The following is a 21,232-nucleotide window of genomic DNA, read 5'->3' as shown; positions in this document are numbered from 1 at the left end:
TAGACTAAAGGATTGAACCCTCAACAGGAGTATGGGGCGATCATCTAGAAAGAAGAGCCTTGGAGAGGGTAGGACGAAAGCTAATTTTAAAACATTTAGCTCTGGACTGTAACAGAAACTGGTTGCTACCCACATTGAGACCTATGAGGTACCCCAAACAAGACAGGCTTCTGTCAAAGCATTTGATTCCTCACCTGAGGTAAAAGGTAAGACCCTCTTGCTGAAGACACCATTTGCTGCTGACACAGAGCACTGAGAGACCTGGTTGGAATCTGGAAGAGAGACAGTTAGCCTATTTAGTGCTGGAAAGCACTCCATGAGTGATGGGGGAGAGTGTCCAACGATGGTGTGAGCAAACAGGGGTCAAAGATACACAGAAGCAACCAGACTGACAAGAAGTTCACACCAGTGCAGTGGTGGCATGCAGCCTTGGTGGTTAGCCAATGGCTTTCTGATTGGCTAAAATATCTGCTCAGTGAAAAGGAACTCATAACTGGAACTAGGAACCAAGTTCAGAATCTTATGGAAACCAAGAATTTGGTTTCCAACGACAAGCTCCCAGTAGTCTTTGGCCAAAAGAGGGGTTAAGTCCCTCAAAAATCTCCCTAAATTAACAATGGTTATCCCATTTAACCTATTCTGACTTCATTCTCCATTGGAAACTGTGTTTTTCTTTTTCAGAAGGTAGTGAGGCCCAAGGAGATAAACCACCCCCCACCCCCCCACACACACTTCAGCCATGGCCCAGGTGAAACCACAGGGGAATTAGGGAGATGAGCAAGAGTGCTGCTTCCATGGTGAGCCTGACAATCAGCACCAGGGTGAACAAGACAGATGCTGAGGATACTTAACACATACCAAAGCAGAAATCAAGAAGCTTCTGAGAACTTTTCACTGAAGTAGGCTTAAAATACACCCACCATGGCACAGGGAATTTTGCAGAAGTGAGGGCACAGATTGGGATGTCATACCCAGAAGCATTGTCCCCCTCCCCAACGACTGACTGCTGGTCTCACAACTTGTAACCCACAACCCTATGGGGAATACCAGCAACCCTTCTACGGAGGGCTCCTGAGGAATGAGGGCAGGGAGAAGGGAAACGTTGGTACCAACACATGATGTGTCCATGCAAAATATATTCTTGGAATTCTGGTTAAGATGGTAGTATAGGAGCCATGGCAAAGAAGCCTGGTGGGGGGGGGGAGGGGAAGCAAAAAAAAAAAAAAAAGAAAAGAAACTCTTCTACTAAAAAGTGAAGGTGTATAAGAATTATCAGCCACAGCAGAGAAGTAGGAGAGATCCAGAGCTCTTGGAGACCACAGAAGGAGGCAGAAGCGGCTCCAGCAGCAAAAGATAAATGTAACCATGGTCACCAGGCTCAGCCTGAGCTTCAGGAAAAGCCAGGTGAGGGGCTTTTCCGCTCACACAAGCCTCCTCACAAAAACTTGAGAAACCTGAAGTGTGTGTGTGTGTGTGTGTGTGTGTGTGTGTGTGTGTAGCGGGGGGCAGGGGGGATAACAGGGACCAGTGGAGTAGCTAGCAAGGAAGAGGATTGCAGGGATCAGTGAAACAACTTCAGCCACCCATAGCTTCCCCTCTCCCCACTGCCAGCACAGGTGCACTGGGGACCTGGGAAACGGAACTCAACTACACAGCACCCAGCACAGGCTATCAGAGTAGTGGCCTATTGACCCAGCCACCCTACCTGAGCTCATAGCACAGCAGAGAGGGACCCATGCAAGCAGGCAGCCCAGCTGAGACCAAAGCTATCACAAAAGGTAATGGGCCTTACACCAGGTCAGTACCTACCCAAAAAGCTTGACATATAGGCTTGCATGGGAAGTGCTAATTGCACCTTCCATGTCAGGGTAAATTATGTGTTAAATCTGATGGATGGGCAGATTTGCAATTCTTAAATAAGCTATATTTTGAGGTGGTAATTTGTTGCTTCCTGATTTTTAGTGCCTTTGTCTCCTGTCATTTGTTGGAGCAGGGTCTCACTTTGTCACAAGCTGACTTTGAAACCCTCTACAGACCACAAAACTCAGCTGCCCAGTTTACAGAATTAAGGGTGTGGGGCACACACATCCTTAGGGACTTTGACTTTGCTAGAGGATTTAATTGTTTTATTAGCTACAATTGCATAAATAACCTGTGCTGGTTTTCATTGAATGTGTAATTGTTCAGTTAAGTTTTTAGAATTTGCCTGCATTTTTTCCCACCATGCCTACTAGAATACATGCATAGCAGGCAAACCCAACACCTAGGGTCACTTTTGCAGTTACACTGAGAGTCTTTAAGAGCCACACATAGCACCTTAAGCTCCTACCCTGAATATATATAACATCAGATTCATTGCTACATCTAAGAATATTGTAGATAATTAGAAAACTCAAGCATCAATCCAAGATGGAAAAATCTCTGTACTATAATAGAAGAAACACAAAAATATATAATTTCACCAAAAATTATAAATCCATCAGAAATTACCTCAAGTGAGATTGATTTAGAGGAAATACTTCAGAAAGATTTCAGAAGAATGATTATAACTATGCTCAAAGGAATCAAAGGAGACATGGGAAACCAGTTTAATGAAATAAGGCGATCAATAAAAGACATGAATAAGGACAGAAAAATAATAAAGAAAAACCAGTCAGAAATACTAGCAATTAAAAACACAGTAAGTCAAATAAAAAACTGTAGAAAGTCTCACCAATATAATGGATGAAGGAAAGAACAGATTATCTAAATTAGAAGACCAGTTGCACATCTAATACAGTGCCACAAAGAGAAAACAGACTAATAGGAAGGTATGAACGGGAATTTCAAGATATTCAGGACACTATGAAAAGATCAAGCATAAGAATCCAGGCTACAGTAGAAGAAGAATTTCACTCCAAAGGCATAGTAGGTGTTTTCAACAAAATCATAGAAAAAATTTCCTCCAAATAGGAAAAGAAATGCCAATGCAGATACAAGAAACCTTTAGAAGCTGGGCGTGGTGGCGCACGCCTTTAATCCCAGCACTCGGGAGGCAGAGGTAGGAGGATTGCCGAGAGTTCAAGGCCACCCTGAGACTACAGAGTTAATTCCAAGTCAGCCTGGACCAGAGTGAGACCCTACCTCGAAAAACAAAAAAAAAAAAAAAAAAGAAACCTTTAGAACACTGAACAGACAATACCTGGAAAAAAAAAAAAAAAAACCCTCTTCTTGCCATATTATAATTAAACTACCAAACATGCAAAGCAAATATTTTGAAAGCAGTTAGAGAAAAAGAGCAACTCACTTATAAAGGCAAGCCCATCAGAATCACAACACAAACCTTAAAAGCTGGATGGGATAGGAATGGTGTAGTACAAGTTTTGAAAGACAGCAACTGTAAACAAAGAATACTTTACCCAGCAAATTACCCATCCAAATTAATGGAGAAATAAGGACATTCCACAACAAAAATAGGCTAAAGGAATATATGACAACTAAGCCAGCTCTACAGAAAATCCTTGAACGAATCTTTCACGCTGAACAGAAAGCAAAACACAAACACGAGAAAACAGGAAAAAATAAACCATACTCAAATAATAGTTAAAACAAGATAGTAAACTGAAAACAGGAAGCGCTACAAAACAAGAAGAATGGTGAGTACAAATACATAACTTTCAATAATAATTCTTAATATCAATGACCTCAATGCCCCAACCAAAAGACACAGGCTTGCAATTTGGATTAAAAAAAAGGGCCGGATTCTCCTGTTTATTGCCTCCAAGAACCTCATCTGCCCATAAAATATGGACACTATGTTAGGGTGAAAGGATGGAAAACAGTATTTGAAGCAAATGGGCCTAGGAAAAAAGCAGCTGTTGCTATCCTAATATCTGACAGGATAGACTTCAAACCAACATTAGTGAGAAAAGATAAAGAAAGTCACTTTATATTGATGAAAAGAAAAATTCAACAGAAAGACACTATAATTCTAAACATATATGCACCTAACATGGGTGCTCCCAATTTCATCAAACAAACACTATTTAGACTTAAGGTCACATATAACACCAAACATAATTGTAGTGGGTGACTTCAACACCCCACTCTCATTGGGCATCCTGGCAAAACATAAAGAGAGAAACATCTAGATTAAATGATGTCATGGAACAAATGGACCTAACAAATATCTACAGAACATTCCATCCAAATGCTACAGAATATACATTTTTCTCAGCAGCACATGAAACATTCTCCAAAACAGACCATATATTAGGACAGAAAGCAAATCTTAACAAGTACTGGAAAATTGAAATAATTCCTTGGGTCTGGAATTAAATTTGATCACAGTGGGATTAAACTATAAATCAGCAACAAGAAAAACTACAAATCATATACAAACTCATGGAGACTAAATCAAACAGGAAATCATAAGGTCCATACAATTAAATGATAATGAGAACACAACATACTAAAACCTTTGGGACAAAATGAAGGCAGTCCTAAGAGGAAAACTTATAGCTTTAAGTGCCTATATTAAGAAAGTTGAGGGTTGGAGGGATGGCTTAGAAGTTAAAGTGTTTGACTGCAAAGCCAAAGGAACCATGTTCGGTTCCCCAGGACCCATGTTAGCCAGATGTACAAAGGGGCGCAAGTGTCTGGAGTTTGTTTGCAGTGGCTGGAGGCCTTGACATGCCCAATCTCCCTCCCTCCCTCTTTCTCTGACAAATATATTTTTTTCTAAAAATAGAAATTAGATCACAAGTAAACAACTTAATGCTTCACCTGAAGGGTTTGGAAAAAGAAGAACAAGACAAATCAAAAAATCAGTAGATGGGGACTGGAGAGGTGGCTTAGCAGTTAAGGTGTTTGTCTGCAAAGTAAAAGGACTCAGGTTTGATTCCCCAGAACCCACTTAAGTCAGATGCACAAGGGGTACACATGTCTGGAGTTCATTTGCAGTGGCTAAAGCCCTGGCACACCCATTCTCTCTTTCTCTCCCTCTTTTTCTCCCTCTTTCTCTCTGTTGAATAAATAAACAAATAAATAACTATCAGTAGATGGGAAGAAGTAATAAAGATTGGGGCAGAAATTAATGAAACAGAAACCAAAAAACAATACAAAGAATCAATGAAAGAACAAGTTGGTTCTTTGAAAGGGTAAACAAGATTGATAAACCCTTAGCTAATATGACCAAAATAAAGAGAGAAGAGGCACAAATTAATAAAATTAGAAATGAAAAAGGTGCAATTACAACAGATGTCAAAGAAATTCAGAAAATCATGAAGACATACTTTAAGAATATATACTCCAAGTTTAAAATCTGAAAGAAATGAATGATTTCCTTGACTTGTATGACCTAAAAAAAAATTAAATCAGGATGAGATAAACCATTTAAATAGACCTACAACAAGTACAGAGACACAGGCAGTTACAAAAAAAAAAAAATTCCCAACTAAAAAAGTCCAAGCCCAGATGGTTTCATTGGTGAATTTTACCAGATCTTCATGGAAGAACTAACAACACTGCTTCTCAAACTTTTCCATAAAGTAGAAAAGGAAAGAATACTACTAAACTCCTTCTATGAAGCCAATACCACCCAGATACCAAAACAAGACAAAGACAGGACAAAAAAAAGAAAAGAAAATTACAGACCAATCTCCCTTATGAATATAGATGCAAAAATTTCTGAACAAAGTATTGGCAAACAGAACATAAGTCTATATCAAAAAGATTATTCACCCCAACCAAATCAGCTTTATCCCAGAGATGTAGGGATAGTTCCACAAACACAGATCAGTAAATGTAATACAGTATATAAATGTACTAAAGGACAAAAATTACATGATCATCTCAATAAATGCAGAAAAGGCATTCAACAAAACCCAACATCCCTTCATAGTAAAAGTACTACCAAAACTGGGAATAGAAGGAACATATCTCAACATAATAATGGCTATTTCTGACAAACCTACAGCCAACATAATACTAAATGGGAAAAATCTTGAAGCTTTTTCACTAAATTCAGGAACAAGACAAGGGTGTCCACTATCCCCACTCTTATTTAATGTAAGTCTTAGCTATAGCAATAAGGCAAGAGACATTCATAAAAGGGATAGAAATTGGAAAGGAAGAGATCAAATTATCCTTATTTACAGATAATATGATTCTATGCATAAAGGACGCTAAAAACTACCAGCAAACTGTTAGAGCTGATAATCACTTTTAGCAAAATAAACACACAAAAATCAGTAGCTTCCCTATATACAAACAACAAACATGCAAAAGATGAAATCAGGGAATCTCTCTCATTCACAATTGCCACATAAAAAATAAAATAGACTTCCAGTTAAGATGGTAGCATAGAAACCACACCAAAGCAACCCTGGGGAGAAAAAGCCCAAGAAGGGCTGGAGAGATGGCTTAGTGGTTAAGTGCTTGCCTGTGAAGCCTAAGGACCCTGGTTCGAGGCTCGGTTCCCCAGGTCCCACGTTAGCCAGATGCACAAGGGGGCGCACGCGTCTGGAGTTCGTTTGCAGAGGCTGGAAGCCCTGGCGTGCCCATTCTCTCTCTCTCCCTCTATCTGTCTTTCTCTCTGTGTCTGTCGCTCTCAAATAAATAAATAAATAAAATAAAAAATAAAATAAAATAAAATAAAGTTTAAAAAAAAAAAGCCCAAGAAAGCCCAGCAAAATACACACTTTTACTAAAAAGTGAGGTTTATAAGAAATTAAAATGGCAGCAGAGAAGTAGGAGAGATCCAGAGCATCCAGAGCCCACACAGGCAGGCCAAAGCAGCTCCAGCAGCGGCGGCCCAGCTCCAGCAGCAGAAGCAGTGGTAGAAGCTGTGGCTCTAGCTCTGACAGCAACAGCAGTGGCTCCGGCATGGGCAACAGCAGCTCAAACAGCAGTGGACCCAGCAGCCGCAGCTTCAGCAGCAACAGCAGTAGCTCCAGCAGTGGGGATGCCGATCTGCAGGGCCACAGTTGTCAGGCTCAGTTTGCCCCACAGTAAAAGCCAGTGCCCAGCTCCAGAAAACGGAACAGCAATCCAGCAACCCAGCCAGCCTACTTGACTGAGACCAAAATCATCTAAAAAGGTAACTGGGATTACACCAGGGAAGGGTCTCACTTGGTCACAAGCTGACTTGGAACCCTCAACAGACCAGAAATCTTAACCTCTTTGTTGATAGAGGATCTGGTTGTTATAATACCTACTCTTGCATAAATACTCGGTGCTGTGTTTGATTGAATGTGTACAGTGTTTAGTTAAATTTTAGAATCTACCTGTATTTTGTTCCACTCAGGCTACTAGAATACTCCCATAGCAGACAAACTAAGCCCCTAGGAACACTTTTGTAGATACTCTGAGAGTATTAAGAGCCACACCTAACATCTTCATCTCCTACACTGAAGATATATAACATCAGATTGATTGATACAGCTAAGAATACCCAGCTAACTAGAAAATCAAAGCATTAAATTATTCCAAGTTGCAAAAATATATACATTATAACACAAGAAACACTAAAAAGCAAGACAATATAAATCCACCAAAAAGTATTAATGCATTAGAAATGACCTCCAGTGAGAATGAGTTAGAGGAAATGCCTGAGAAAGATTTCAAAAGAATGATTATAAATATGTTCAAAGAAGTCAAAGAAGAAATCAAAGGAATCAAAGAGGAAATCGAAGGAATCAAAGAAGACACAGGACACCAATTTAATGAAATAAAGAAGTTAATACAGGACAAAAGTAAGGAAATAGAAATAATAAAGAAAAACCAGTCAGAATTACGAGCAATGAAGAACACAGTTAATGAAATAAAAAAAACTCTGTAGAAAATCTCACCAGTAGAATGGATGAAGGAGAGGACAGAATATCTAAGCTAGAAGACCAGGTGGCAGATCTAATACAATCCAACAAAGAGAAAGACAAACTAATAGAAAAATATGAGTGGGAATTTCAAGATATTTGGGACACTATGAAAAGATCAAACATAAGAATTCAGACCATAGTAGAAGGAGAAGAATTTCACTCCAAAGGCATAGAAGGCATCATCAACAAAATCATAGAAGAAAACTTCCCCCAAATTGGGAAAGAGGTGCCAGATACAGGAATCCTTTAGAACACCAGCCAGACAAAACCTAGAGAAAAGCTCTCCTCACCATATTATACTTAAACTACCAAACACACAATCCAAAGAAAAAATATTGGAAGCAGTCAGAGAGAAAAATAAAATTACCTACAAAGGCAAGCCCATCAGGATTACTGCAGATTACTCAACACAAACTTTAAAAGCCAGAAGGGCTTGTAGTGATGTATTCCAAATTCTGAAAGTTAGCAACTGTCAACCAAGGAACTTTATCCTGCAAAGCTATCCATTCAATAGACAGAGAAATCAGGACATTCCATGACAAAAGCAGACTAAAGGAGTATTTGAAGACAAAACCAGGTGTACAGAAAATACTTGAAAGAATCCTTCATGCTGAAGAAAAGGAAAAGCACACATATAACAAACCTGGAAAAACCAAGCAATACTCAAACACTAGTTAACACAAGAAAGCAAAGGTAGAACCGGAACCACAAAGAAAAAGGCAAACATAAATACACACCTTTCAATAATATCTCTTAATATCAATGGTCTCAATGCCCCAACCAAAAGATATAGGTTTGCAGACTGGGTAAAAAGCAGGATACTACAAGTTGTTGTCTCCAAGAAACTCACCTTTCCATAAAGGATGGACATTATCTTAGGGTGAAAGGTTGGAAAACGTTTCAAGCAAATGGGCCTAGAAAACAAGCAGGGGTTGCTATCCTAATATCTGACAAGGTAGACTTCAGTCCAACGTTAGTCAAGAAAGATAAGGAAGGTCACTTTATATTGATTAAGGGCACACTCCAACAGGAGGACATTACAATCTTAAGCATATATGCACCTAACATGGGGGCTCCCAAATTCCTCAAACAAACACTATTAGAACTAAGGTCATAGATAACACCAAACACAGTGGTGGTGGGTGACTTTAACACCCCACTCTCATCAATTGACAGGTCATCCCAGGAAAAAATAAACAGAGAGGCATCTGGACTAAATGAGGTCATAGAAGGAATGGACCTAACAGATATATACAGGACATTTCATCCAAATGCTATAGAATATATATTCTTTTCCATAGCACATGGAACATTCTCTAAAATAGACCATATATTAGGACCAAAAGCAAATCTTAACAAATACAAGAAAATTGAAATAATTCCTTACATTCTATCTGACCACAATGGAATCAAACTACAAATCAATAGCAAGAAAGGCTATAGAACATACACAAAATCATGGAAACTAAACAATACACTACTAAATGATGAATAGGTCAATGAAGAAATCAAGAAGGAAATCAAAAAATTTATAGAGTCAAATGATAATGAGAACACAACATACCAAAATCTATGGGACACAATGAAGGCAGTTCTAAGAGGTAAATTTAGAGTTTTAAGTGCCTATATTAAGAAAATAGAAAGGTCGCAAGTAAATGACCTAATGCTTCACCTTGAAGCCTTTAAAAAATAAGAACAAGGCAAACCAAAAGTCAGTAGATGGGAAGAAATAATAAAGATTAGGGCAGAAATTATTGAAATAGAAGCAAAACAAAAAAATCCAAAAATTAATGAAACAAAGAGTTGGTTCTTTGAATGGATAAACAAGATTGATAAACTCTTAGCAAATCTGACCAAAAGAAAGAGAGAAGAGACACAAATTAACAAAATTAGAGATGAAAAAGATAACATCACAACAGATGCCAGAGAAATTCAAAAAGTCATAGAGCCATACTATAAAAGCATATACTATACAAAACATGAAAATCTGAAAGAAATGGATGATTTCCTTGATTTATATGACCTACGTAAATTAAATCAAGATGAGATTAATCACTTAAATAGACCTAGAACAAGCATGGAGTTCCAAAAAGTTATCAAAAATCTCCCAACTAAAAAAACCCAGGCCCAGATGGATTCACTCAGCAATTTTACCAGACCTTCAAGGAAGAGCTAACACCATTGCTTCTTAAGCTTTTCCATGAAATAGAAAAAGAAGGAATCCTACCAAACTCCTTCTATGAGGCCAGCATCACCCTGATACCAAAACCAGACAAAGATAGAACAAAAAAAGAAAATTACAGACCAATCTCCCTCATGAACATAGATGCAAAAATTCTCAAATAAATATTGGCAAACAGAATACAAGAATATATCAGAAAGATCATTCACCCTGACCAAGTAGGCTTTATCCCAGAGATGCAGGGATGGTTCAATATACGCAAATCTATAAATGTAATACATTATATAAATGGGTTGAAGGACAAAAATCACATGATCATCTCATTGGATGCAGAGAAAGCATTTGACAAAATCCAACATCCCTTCATGATAAAAGTCCTACAGAGACTGGGAATAGAAGGAACATATCTCAATATAATAAATTCTTTCGGACTGGAGAGATGGCTTAGCGGTTAAGTGCTTGCCTGTGAAGCCTAAGGACCCCAGTTCGAGGCTCGGTTCCCCAGGTCCCACGTTAGCCAGATGCACAAGGGGGCGCACGCGTCTGGAGTTCGTTTGCAGAGGCTGGAAGCCCTGGTGCGCCCATTCTCTCTCTCTCCCTCTATCTGTCTTTCTCTCTGTGTCTGTCGCTCTCAAATAAATAAATAAAAAATTAAAAAAAAAATTCTTTATATGACAAGCGTATAGCCAACATATTACTAAATGGGGAAAAACTGGAAGCTTTTCAACTAAAATCAGGAACAAGACATGGGTGTCCACTGTCCACTTTTATTTAATATAGTTCTGGAAATCTTAGCCATAGCAATAAGGCAAGGGTCACACATAAAAGGGATACAAATTGGAAAGTAAGAGATCAAGTTATCATTATTTGCAGATGACATGATTCTATATATAAAGGACCCTAAAGACTCTACTAGCAAACTGTTAGAGCTGATCAAAACCTACAGCAATGTAGCAGGATACAAAATAAATACACAGAAATCAGTAGCCTTCATATATGCTAACAACAAACACACAGAGGATGAAATCAGAGAATCACTCCCATTCACAATTGCATCAAAAAAAATAAAGTATCTTGGAATAAAGCTAACCAAGGCAGTAAAGAATCTCTACAATGAAAACTTTAAAACACTCAAGTGAGAAATTGCCAAAGACACAAGGAAGTAAAAAAAATCTCTTGTTCCTGGATTGGAAGAATCAATATTGTGAAAATGGCAATCTTATCTAAAGCAATCTACACATTTAATGCAATCCCTATCAAAATTCCTACGGCTTTCTTCATGGAAATAGAAAAAACAATCCAAAAATTCATTTGGAATCACAAAAAACCTCGAATATCTAAAATAATACTGAGCAACAAAAATAAGGCTGGTGGTATCACCATGCCTGATATTAACCTATACTACAGAGTATAGTAACAAAAATAGCGTGGTACTGGCACAAAAACATACATGTAGATCAATGGAACAGAATAGAGGACCTAGATGTAAGTCCAGGTAGCTCTAGCCAGCTGATATTCAATAAAAATGCCAAAAACACTCATTGTAGAAAAGACAGTCTCTTCAGCAAATGGTGTTGGGAAAATTGCATATGTATCTGTAGAAGGATGAAAATAGATTCTTCTCTCTCTCCAAGCACAAGAATTAAGTCCAAATGGATTAAAGACCTTAACATCAGACCAGAAACCCTAAAACCGCTAGAGGAAAAAGTAGGGCAAACCCTTCAACATATTGGTCTTGGCAAAGACTTTTTGAATACATCCCCAATTGCTCAGGCAATAAAACCATAGATTAATCACTGGAACCTCATGAAATTACAAAGATTTTACACTGCAAAGGACACTGTGAATAAAGCAAAGAGGCAACCTACAGAATGGGAAAAAAATCTTCGCCTGCTATATATCTGATAGAGGATTAATATCTAGGATATACAAAGAACTCAAAAAGGTAAATAATGAGGAATCAAACAAGCCAATCAAAAAATGGGCTATGGAGCTAAATAGAGAGTCCTCCAAGGAAGAAATACGAATGGCGTATAAGCCTCTAAAAAAAAGTTCTATGTCACTATTCATCAGGGAAATGCAGATTAAAACTTCATTGAGATTCCATCTCACTGCTGTCAGGTTGGCTACCATCATGAAAACAAATGATCATAAATGTTGGCATGGATGTGGAAAAAGAGGAACCCTTCTACACTGTTGGTGGGAATGCAATCTGGTCCAGCCATTGTGGAAATCAGTTTGGAGGTTCCTAAAACAGCTAAAACTTGACCTACCATATGACCCAGCTATAGCACTCCTGGGCCTATATCCTAAAGACTCATCTCATTTCCTTAGAAGTATGTGCTCAGCCATGTTTATTGCTGCTCAATTTATATTAGCTGGGAAATGGAACCAGCCTAGATGTCCCTCAACTGATGAGTGGATAATGAAGATATGGCACATTTATACAATGGAATTCTCAGCAGTAAAGAAAAAGGAAGTTATGAAATTTGCAGAAAAATGAATCTGGAAAGGATTATACTAAGTGAGGTAACCCATGCCCAGACAGCCAAGCGTCACATGTTCTCCCTCATATGTGGATCCTAGCTACAGATGATTGGGCTTCTGCATGAGAAGGAAAAAACTCAGTAGCAGAGGCCAGTAAGTTAAAAAGGAGATATAAAGGGAAGAGAAAGGAAGGGAGGAGGGTACTTAATAGGTTGGTATTGTATATATGTAAGTAGAATGATTGAGATGGGGAGGTGATATAATGGAGCATGGAATTTCAAAGAGGAAAGTTGGGGGAGGGAGGGTATTACAATGGGATATTTTTTATAATCATGGAAAATGTTAATAAAAATTGAGAAAAACAATAAAATAAAATACCTTGGAATAAACCTAACCAAGGAAGTGAAGGATCTCTACAATGAAAACTTTAAAATACTCAAGCAAGAAATTGCAGATTAATTCCTAGACACATACCACATACCAAAACTAAGCCCACTATATATATAAATTTCCTAAACAAACTCATTACATCCAGTGAGCTTGAAAATGTAATTAAAAACCTCCCAACCAAAAAAAAAAAAAAAAAAAAGTTCAGGACCTGATGGATTATCAGCTAAATTCTACCAAACCTTTGTAGTTGGACACGTTCAGCCCCTGGAACTTGGTGCCAGGACTAGCCTCTTCCTAGCCCTAAACAACCAGCTGGCCCTCTGGTTCATGTGAGCTGGAAGACAGTCCACCCCCATGCGGTCATAAGTACCTTTGCAAGGGGAAGGCAGGCTCCCTGACCACTTGGGGACTTCCAGCTGTGGGTGAGTTTTTTCCTTGGCTGGGTCTAGCTTGGCTCAGCCCAGGCCCAACAGGGAGGGCCCCCAACCTTACTCTTCACATGGACTCCTTTATCCCCTCCAGCTCCCTACATGGCAGGAGCTCCTTGAACTTTCTTTTCTCTATCCTTTCCATGTTTTTTTCCAGGCCCTTCATGTGGGATTTCTAGCCACATGGTGCCTTTCCTTGGCACCATGTAGTTTGTAGTTCTTTCAACAAATATAAAGATTTAATTATTTTTTTTAAATCTTCATCAAAGAACTAAAACCATGTTTTCTTAAGTTATTTCACACATTTGGAAAAGAGGAAATGCTTCCAAACTCCTTCTATGAAGCCATCATTACTATAAGTCCCAAAACCAAATAGAGACACAAGAAAAGAAAATTGTAGGCCAAAAGTCTGATGAACTTAAATGCAAAGATTCTCAATAATATCCTAGCAAACCAAATTAAAGAATACATCAAAAGCATTATCCACCTTGATCAGGTAGACTTAATCTCAGGGATGTAGGGTAGTTTAATATATGAAACTCAATAAATACAATATACCACATAAATAAATTTAAACATAAGAATGACACAATCATTTCAATAGATGCAGAGAAGGACTTCAACAAAATAGAGCATCTCTCCATAGTCAAAATGCTGGAGAGACTAGGATGGAAGGACCATATGTCAACATAACAAAGCCTATTTATAAAGCACCTAAGGCCCAAATAATACTGAATGGAGACTTGAAGTATTCTCATTAACATTAAATACAAGACAGGGGTGCCCACTCTCACCAATGCTCTTCAAGATAGCACTAGAAGTCCTAGTCCAAGCAATAAGACAAGAGAAAGAAATGAAAGGAGAGCCAGGTATGGTGGCGCACACCTTTAATCCCAGCACTTGGGAGGTAGAGGTAGGAGGATCACCACGAGTTTGAGGCCACCCTGGACTACATAATGAATTCCAGGTCAGCCTGAGCTAGATAGAGTGAGACCCTATCTCGGAAAAAAAAAAAAAAAAAAAAAGAAATGAAAGGAATGCAAATTGAAAAGGAAGAACTCAAACTAATCCTATTTGTGTAAGTGACCTGACTCTACCAAAATAACTTATAAAGGTGATAAAAAATTCTTTCAGTAAAGTGACAGGATACAAAATCAGATGGTAAAGACAAATTGTGGAGAAAGAAATCAGTAAAGCCATCACATTTTTAATAACTACAAAAAAATCAAGTATCTGGGACTATTATTAACCAAGGAAATGAAAGATCTATATAATGAAAACATAAAAACAATGAAGAAAGTTATTGAAAAGGACCTGAGAAGATGGGAAAAAACCCATGCTTATAGATTTGTAGAATTATGAAAATAGCCACTCTACCTAAAGCAATATACAGATTCAACTCAATACAAATAAAAATTCTAGCCAGATTCTTCACAAACATGGAAAAAATAGGCCCAAAATTCATATAGAGCTTCAGAAGGCCTCAGATATCCGAAAATATCCTCAGCAAAAGAAACACCTCTGGAAGAATCACCATACTCAATTTCAAGTTATACTACAAATCTACAGTAATAAATAAAGCATGGTACTGGCACAAAACAGACATACAGATCAATGGAACAAAATAGAAAGTCCAGGCATTAGCTCAAGCAACTACAGCTATTTGACCTTTGATAAAGGAGCCAACAATGTACACTGGAAAGAAAGCATTTTAAAAAATGATGGTGGAGAAATTGTATAAATACATGTAGAGAATGAAATCTAGATCCATGTCTCTCACCCAGCACAAAAATCACCTCCAAGTGGATTAAGGACCTCAATATAATACCCAAAACTCTAAAATGACTGGAAGAAAAAATAGGGAGAACTCTCCAAGATAGAGGAGTGGGAAAGACTGCCTGAGTATGACTGCAGTAACCCAGAAAATTAAATAAATACTCAACCAGTGGCATCTCATGAAACTAAAAAGCTGCTATACAGACAGGCACACCATAAATAGGGCCGACAACCCATACAAAGGCAGAATATCTTTGCCAATGATACCTCCACCAGATGCAGATGCCTAATATCCAAAAACGAAAGAAAAAAATTAAGCAATAAAAAAAATCAAACAATCCACTCAAAAAAAAAAAAAAAAAAAACAAAAAACAAAAAACGAGGCACAGAACTGAAGCAAGCATTCTCCAAGGAAGAAATACAAATGGCCATTACTCATTTAAAGAAATGTTCTGGGCTGGAGCGATGGCTTAGTGGTTAAGCGCTTGCCTGTGAAGCCTAAGGACCCCGGTTCGAGGCTCGGTTCCCCAGGTCCCACGTTAGCCAGATGCACAAGGGGGCGCACGCGTCTGGAGTTCGGTTGCAGTGGCTGGAAGCCCTGGCGCGCCCATTCTCTCTCTCTCCCTCTACCTGTCTCTCTCTGTCTGTCGCTCTCAAATAAATAAATAAACAAAAATATTAAAAAAAAAAAAAGAAATGTTCTACATCCTTAATCATCAGGAAATGCAAAATTAAAACTACTTTGATATTTCATCTCACTTCTGTCAGATTGGCTGTCATCAAGAAAACAAATGACAAATGCTGGCGAGGATGTGGAGAAAGAGGAACCCTTCTCCACTGTTAGTGGGAATGTAATCTGCTCCAGCCATTGTGGAAATCAGTGTGGAGTTTCCTGACACAGTTAAAAATAGATTTACCACATGACCCAGCTATAGCGCTCCTAGGTATATATCCTAAGGACTCATCTCGCTACCTTAGAGATCTTGCTCAACCATGTTTATTGCCATTCTATTAGCAGTAGCTGGGAAATGGAACCAGCATAGCTGTCCCTCAGAAAAATAAAATTATGAAATTTGTGGGGAAATGGATGGATTTGGAAAGGATTATACTAAGTGAGGTAACTCAGGCCCAGAAAGCCAAATACCACATGTTCTCTCTCATATGTGGATCCTAGCTACAAATGTTTGATTTGTGTGTGAGTTGGTAAAAATCAGGACCAGAGGCTAATAAACTAGAAAGGGGTTATAAGACTGGGAGGAGAAGGGAGGACTTAAGGAGAGGGTATTGTGCATACGTAAGTAGATGAACAGGAGTGTGATAGCCTAAGTGAGGTCAGGGGAAGGGATTGAGTAAAGGGAGAGTTAATCAAAATTTAAGATGTTATATAAGCCAAATGGAAACCTATTTCTTTTGGATAATGGCACACTCAGAAGCCATAGATTGTTACTAGACAATTTTCAGTGTCAGGGATGGGATATCTTCCAGTGAGCTCTATTTAGATTATCTCTCCTGGGTTTAGGATTGGTGGGGCATATGTGTCAAGAAACTCATTCATTCCTTTGAGATTTTCCAGTTTGGTAGAATATAGATTTTTGAAACATGTCCATTGATTCTCCAAATTTTATGGCATGTGTTTAATATCTCCTTTTTCATCTGTAATATTGTTGTAACTTATTGATTAGGGTCTTCCCTCTCTTTCTTTTGGTTAATTTGTCCAGGGGTTTATCAGTTTAGTCTGTTTTCTTGAATAACCAGCTCTTTGTTTCATCAAATTTTTAATTTGTTTTCTTCATTTCTAACTGATTGATTTCTGTCTTGATCTTGATAATTTTTTCCCATCTGTTCCTTTTGGGTTTAGATTGTTCTTGTTTTTTAGATCCTTCAGATATACCATTAAGACAATTAATTAAGGTCTGCTTTTGTAACATAGATATTTAGAGCAATATATTTTCCTACTATGTATGTTTTCATTGTGTCTCATAGGTTTGGGTATTTTCATTTAGTTAGAGGAATTTTTTTATTTCCTTCTTGATTTCTTCAATGACCCATTTATTGTTCAATAGTGTGTTGTTCAGTATCTAGGAGTTTATGTATTTACTTTTGTTATTAATTTCTTGCTTTTGTGGTTAGATATGAGTTAATTTGCCTAATATATGTGAAACTTGCTTTGTGTCTTAATATATGTTATATTTTAGAAAAATTTCCATCAGCTATTGAGTATGTAGTATAGGTGTCTGTTGAGTCTATTTGATCTATGATGCCATTTAGCTCCATTGTTTTTCTATTTATTTTCTGATTAGATTATTTATCAATAATAGTGGAGTAGTAAAGTCATTCACTATTTTTTGTATTGGTATTTATGTTTAGCATTATGTCTAGTAAAAATTTTTGGAAAGTTCAATCTCCCACAAGGCATAGAGGCAGAGGTAAGAGGATTGCCATGAGCTAGAGGCCAGCCTGAGCAAATTCCAGGTTAGCCGGGGCTAGAGTGAGACTCTACCTCAAGAAACAATTCAGTCTACCTGTATTTGTTGCATGTGTGTTTATGACTGCAGCATCCTCTTGTTAAATTGTCCCTTTCATGGGTATAAAGTAGCCCTCTTTATCTCTTTTGGTTACTGTTAGTTTAAAGACTATTTCCTCAGACATTTACATAGCCACACCTGCTTATTTCCTATTTCCATGTGCTTGTGATACTTTTTCTATCCTTTCACCCTAAGGTAATGCCTTTTTTAATGACAAGGTGGGTTTCCTGTAGACAGCAAATTAATGGATCCAATTTTCTGATACAGCCTGTTAACTTGTGCCATTTGACTAGAGAGTTGAATCCATTGATACTCAGAGCTATTATTGAAAGGTTTGAGTTAATCCCAGTAATGTTAATTCTTTTGTGTGGTCTGGTGTTTCCTTGATCTTTATTTGCTTTTACAACTGTTCTGTTTTTGATTATTGTTTTTTCCCCTCATGTAGCATCTTGAGTATGTTAATTCTTTTCTTCAGTGTGAAGTACCATCCAGTATTCTCGTTGGGGTTGGCTTAGGGGTCATATATTCATATAACTTTTATCACTGAAACCTTTTCTTTATGCATCTATTATGAGGGATAATTTTGCTAGGTATAGTTATTTGGGTTAGCAGCCACAGTCTTTTAACAGTTGAAATACTCCATTCCAAGCCCTTCTGTCTCTTAAAGTTTCCACTGACAAATTGTATGCTATTCTGATGGGCTTACCTTTGTAAATGATGAGCTCTTTTTCAGCTTTTAGTACTCTTTCTTTGTTTAGTGTCTTAACTACAATGTGACATAGGAAATTTCTTTTCTGATCCTATTTACTCAGTGTTCTACACACTTCTTGTACCTGAATGGCCTGTCTTTTGTGAGGTCTGGAAATATTTCCTCTGTAATTTTACTGAAGATGGTCTCTATGCCCTTGACCTGAAGTTCTGCCCCTTCTTGTATGCTATGAGTCTAACATTGTTCTTTTTAAGGTGTCCCACATTTCTTTCATGTTCTGTTCACATCTTTTTAAAATGAATTTGTCTTTGATTTTGGCCTTCTGATCTTCCTGTGCCTCATCCTCAAGTCCTGGTATTCTGTGCTCTTCATGACCGATTCTGCTGGCATAGCTGTCCAGGCAGCTTTTCCACTGAGATTTGTCATTTCCATTAGGGGTTCTCTTGAGCATCTCTTTTTCCTTATTTTGTTCCACTTTCCCTTTTTGGTTGAACCTTCTCATCTAAGTCAGTGTTTTGGATCAGCCTTTACTCCTTCATTTTCATGTTGTCATCATAGCTTGGTACTGGTTTCTGTTTCTTGTTCTTCTATTTTTTCTTTCTAATTTAAGATTTTGTTTTGTACATCTTCTGTTTTCTCCTCAGAATTGGTATGCAATAGAATTTCATCCATCTGAGGTCCTGAAAAGATGTTTTAACAAGACAACCATTTCTTGGTGCTTCTGTAACTCAGAATTCTTCATGGACTTCTCTAGAGATTTATCATATGCTAGGTGGTAAAGTGCTCTTAAAGTTGAAACTTACCTTTTTCTTCACCATTCCACCCATCTTTGAGCTCCTATTTCTCATCTTCATTTTCATGCAATTCATCTCCAGACTCCTTTTTGTGTCTCTGCCTTCATCTCAAATCAGCTGCAGAACTTAGCTCAGGTCTCTATTTACATATTTAGTTGAGAAAGAAAGAAACAGAGAGTGAGTAGGGTGCACCAGCGCCTTCTGCTACTGCAAACAAACTCCAAATGCATGTACCACTTTGTGCATCTGGCATTATTATGTGGGTACTGGAGAACTGATCCTGGGCCATTAGGCTTTGCAAGCAAGCACATTTAGCTGCTTAGCCATCTCTCCTGCACCTAGCTCAGGTCTCAGAAGTGCTTCATCAGTTTGGTTTGCATCAGCTTCCGCTGCCTCCTTGTCCCCTTGGCCTTCCTCACTGTCTTGGTGCTGAAGCTTAATGCCAATAGACATTCCACTTCTCACTCACTGACTTCCCTTCTTCCCTCCCTCCCTCCTTCCTTCCTTCCTTCTGACTGCTCCCCATGATAACTGGGATTCTCTTGGTCAGTGCTGATATATTAATTTTTTCGTGACTGTATAAAGTGTATCATCTGAGCTCTTTGCCTCTTGCTGCAAACATGCTACCTGGTGAAGATTTAAGAATTCACAACCACTCTCTGATCGCAGTTATGCCTTTCGGTCGTTTAAGATTTTCACATACTAGGAAATAAAATGGGTTATCTAGCCTCCTTGAACACATACATCAAGCATGCACAATGAATGATGATCCAACAGAAGAAAACATCTGAAAGAAGCAGCATCATTTCAAAACTGGAGCACATTCTAAACATTTAAGACAAGAGGAAATACATTAGCCACTTACTTTTAAAAGCAAGCAGACTTTGCTAATTTACTTATGATTGTTACTACAATGGCAGTTACTTAATATGATTTCATTACTCCAGGAGAATACAATGATCTGCCCCCATGGGCTGGCAAAAATGGTAACATCAAAATTCATGCAAGCTTTAGGTGTTACACTTCCCAAGATGGCCACTTGGTGGCACCTAACCACATGTCCAGACCTTTTAATAAAGGTCTTGTTCCAAGAAGCACCTACAAGGCTAAAGATGGATCTATTCGAAATATAAAAATGTCAATGGCTTAATAAATGACTTAAGCTTCCCTTATCTATAAGCATCAAAATCCAGGAAAATCTATGAAAGCAGGACAAAGCTCAAAATCCCCCCTTAATTATTACATGGCATTTATAAATGGACTCATTACAGCGGTTTCCTTCTTTGTAGAGGCCATAAAGCCCTTTTTCTTAGAACCCCACTAGGGGCAGGTCTTGTCCAGTGTCCTGTTTTCCTACAGCTATGACAATATTTCCCTTTGATCTTCCTTTAGCCTGGGGTTAAGATTACTAATTAGACTTATTCTTGTTCTCTAATCAGTTCCTTTAGGCCTTTTGGACTCTCTTTATTTTATTCTGTTGTTTAAAAATCTAAAAACTAAATTTAAAAGTTACCTCAGAGTGTTTGTCCTATGGTCTGCTTTTGTGGCTTCTCCTTACTGCCTGAAGCAGACTGACTGATGAAAGAAGCATCCAACAATATCTGACCTGGGAGGAAAACAAGGAGTAACATTTAATTACAGCAGCCTTAATCATATACGTGCCACAATGACATTTTATCTTTCAAACATCTTTTTTAACCTACTTGGATCTTTTGCAATGTGTTTAAGCTTCTTGTTTTGTCTTTTGTCTTTAGTTATCTGTCTCTGCAGGTTAGCATGTTAAGGCACACACGTTGGGTTCTAGGAATAGCAGAGCCTAGCAGAACCATCTCCCCCATGAGGATAATTATCCAAGAGGGCCAAGGCTGTACTCTGAAGCAGGAACAATCATGTCCAGAGAACCACTTAATTTCCTCCAAGAAACAGAAACTAATTTAGGCCTCTGTGGACCCAGAACGGAGACAATGATCAATCAAGACTGTTTTATTACATGCACTTTTGTCCTGCTTTGAGATTTTAATTACACTATGGATTAAAAGAGATTTGGGCTAATTTAACAGTTTTAATTTATATAACTATTTACTT

The 21,232-nt window shown here is 38.1% G+C and overlaps 1 long non-coding RNA gene across 1 annotated transcript; it reads right to left on the bottom strand.

Annotated features, from left to right (window-relative positions):
• Positions 1-219: 219 nt before the first annotated feature.
• On the bottom strand, positions 220-20,741 carry LOC123455337. The gene is made up of 3 exons (XR_006633848.1): positions 20,661-20,741; positions 19,157-19,286; positions 220-272 (listed from the first exon to the last, which is right to left on the bottom strand). It is a non-coding gene; the product is annotated as an uncharacterized LOC123455337 (long non-coding RNA).
• Between the last annotated feature and the right edge of the window lie 491 nt (positions 20,742-21,232).

Source organism: Jaculus jaculus, chromosome 16 (genome assembly GCF_020740685.1).
Source record: "Jaculus jaculus isolate mJacJac1 chromosome 16, mJacJac1.mat.Y.cur, whole genome shotgun sequence".
Lineage (NCBI taxonomy): Eukaryota > Metazoa > Chordata > Mammalia > Rodentia > Dipodidae > Jaculus > Jaculus jaculus.
Note: the sequence above shows the minus strand (reverse complement) of the source record. Positions and strands in the feature narration are given on the sequence as shown.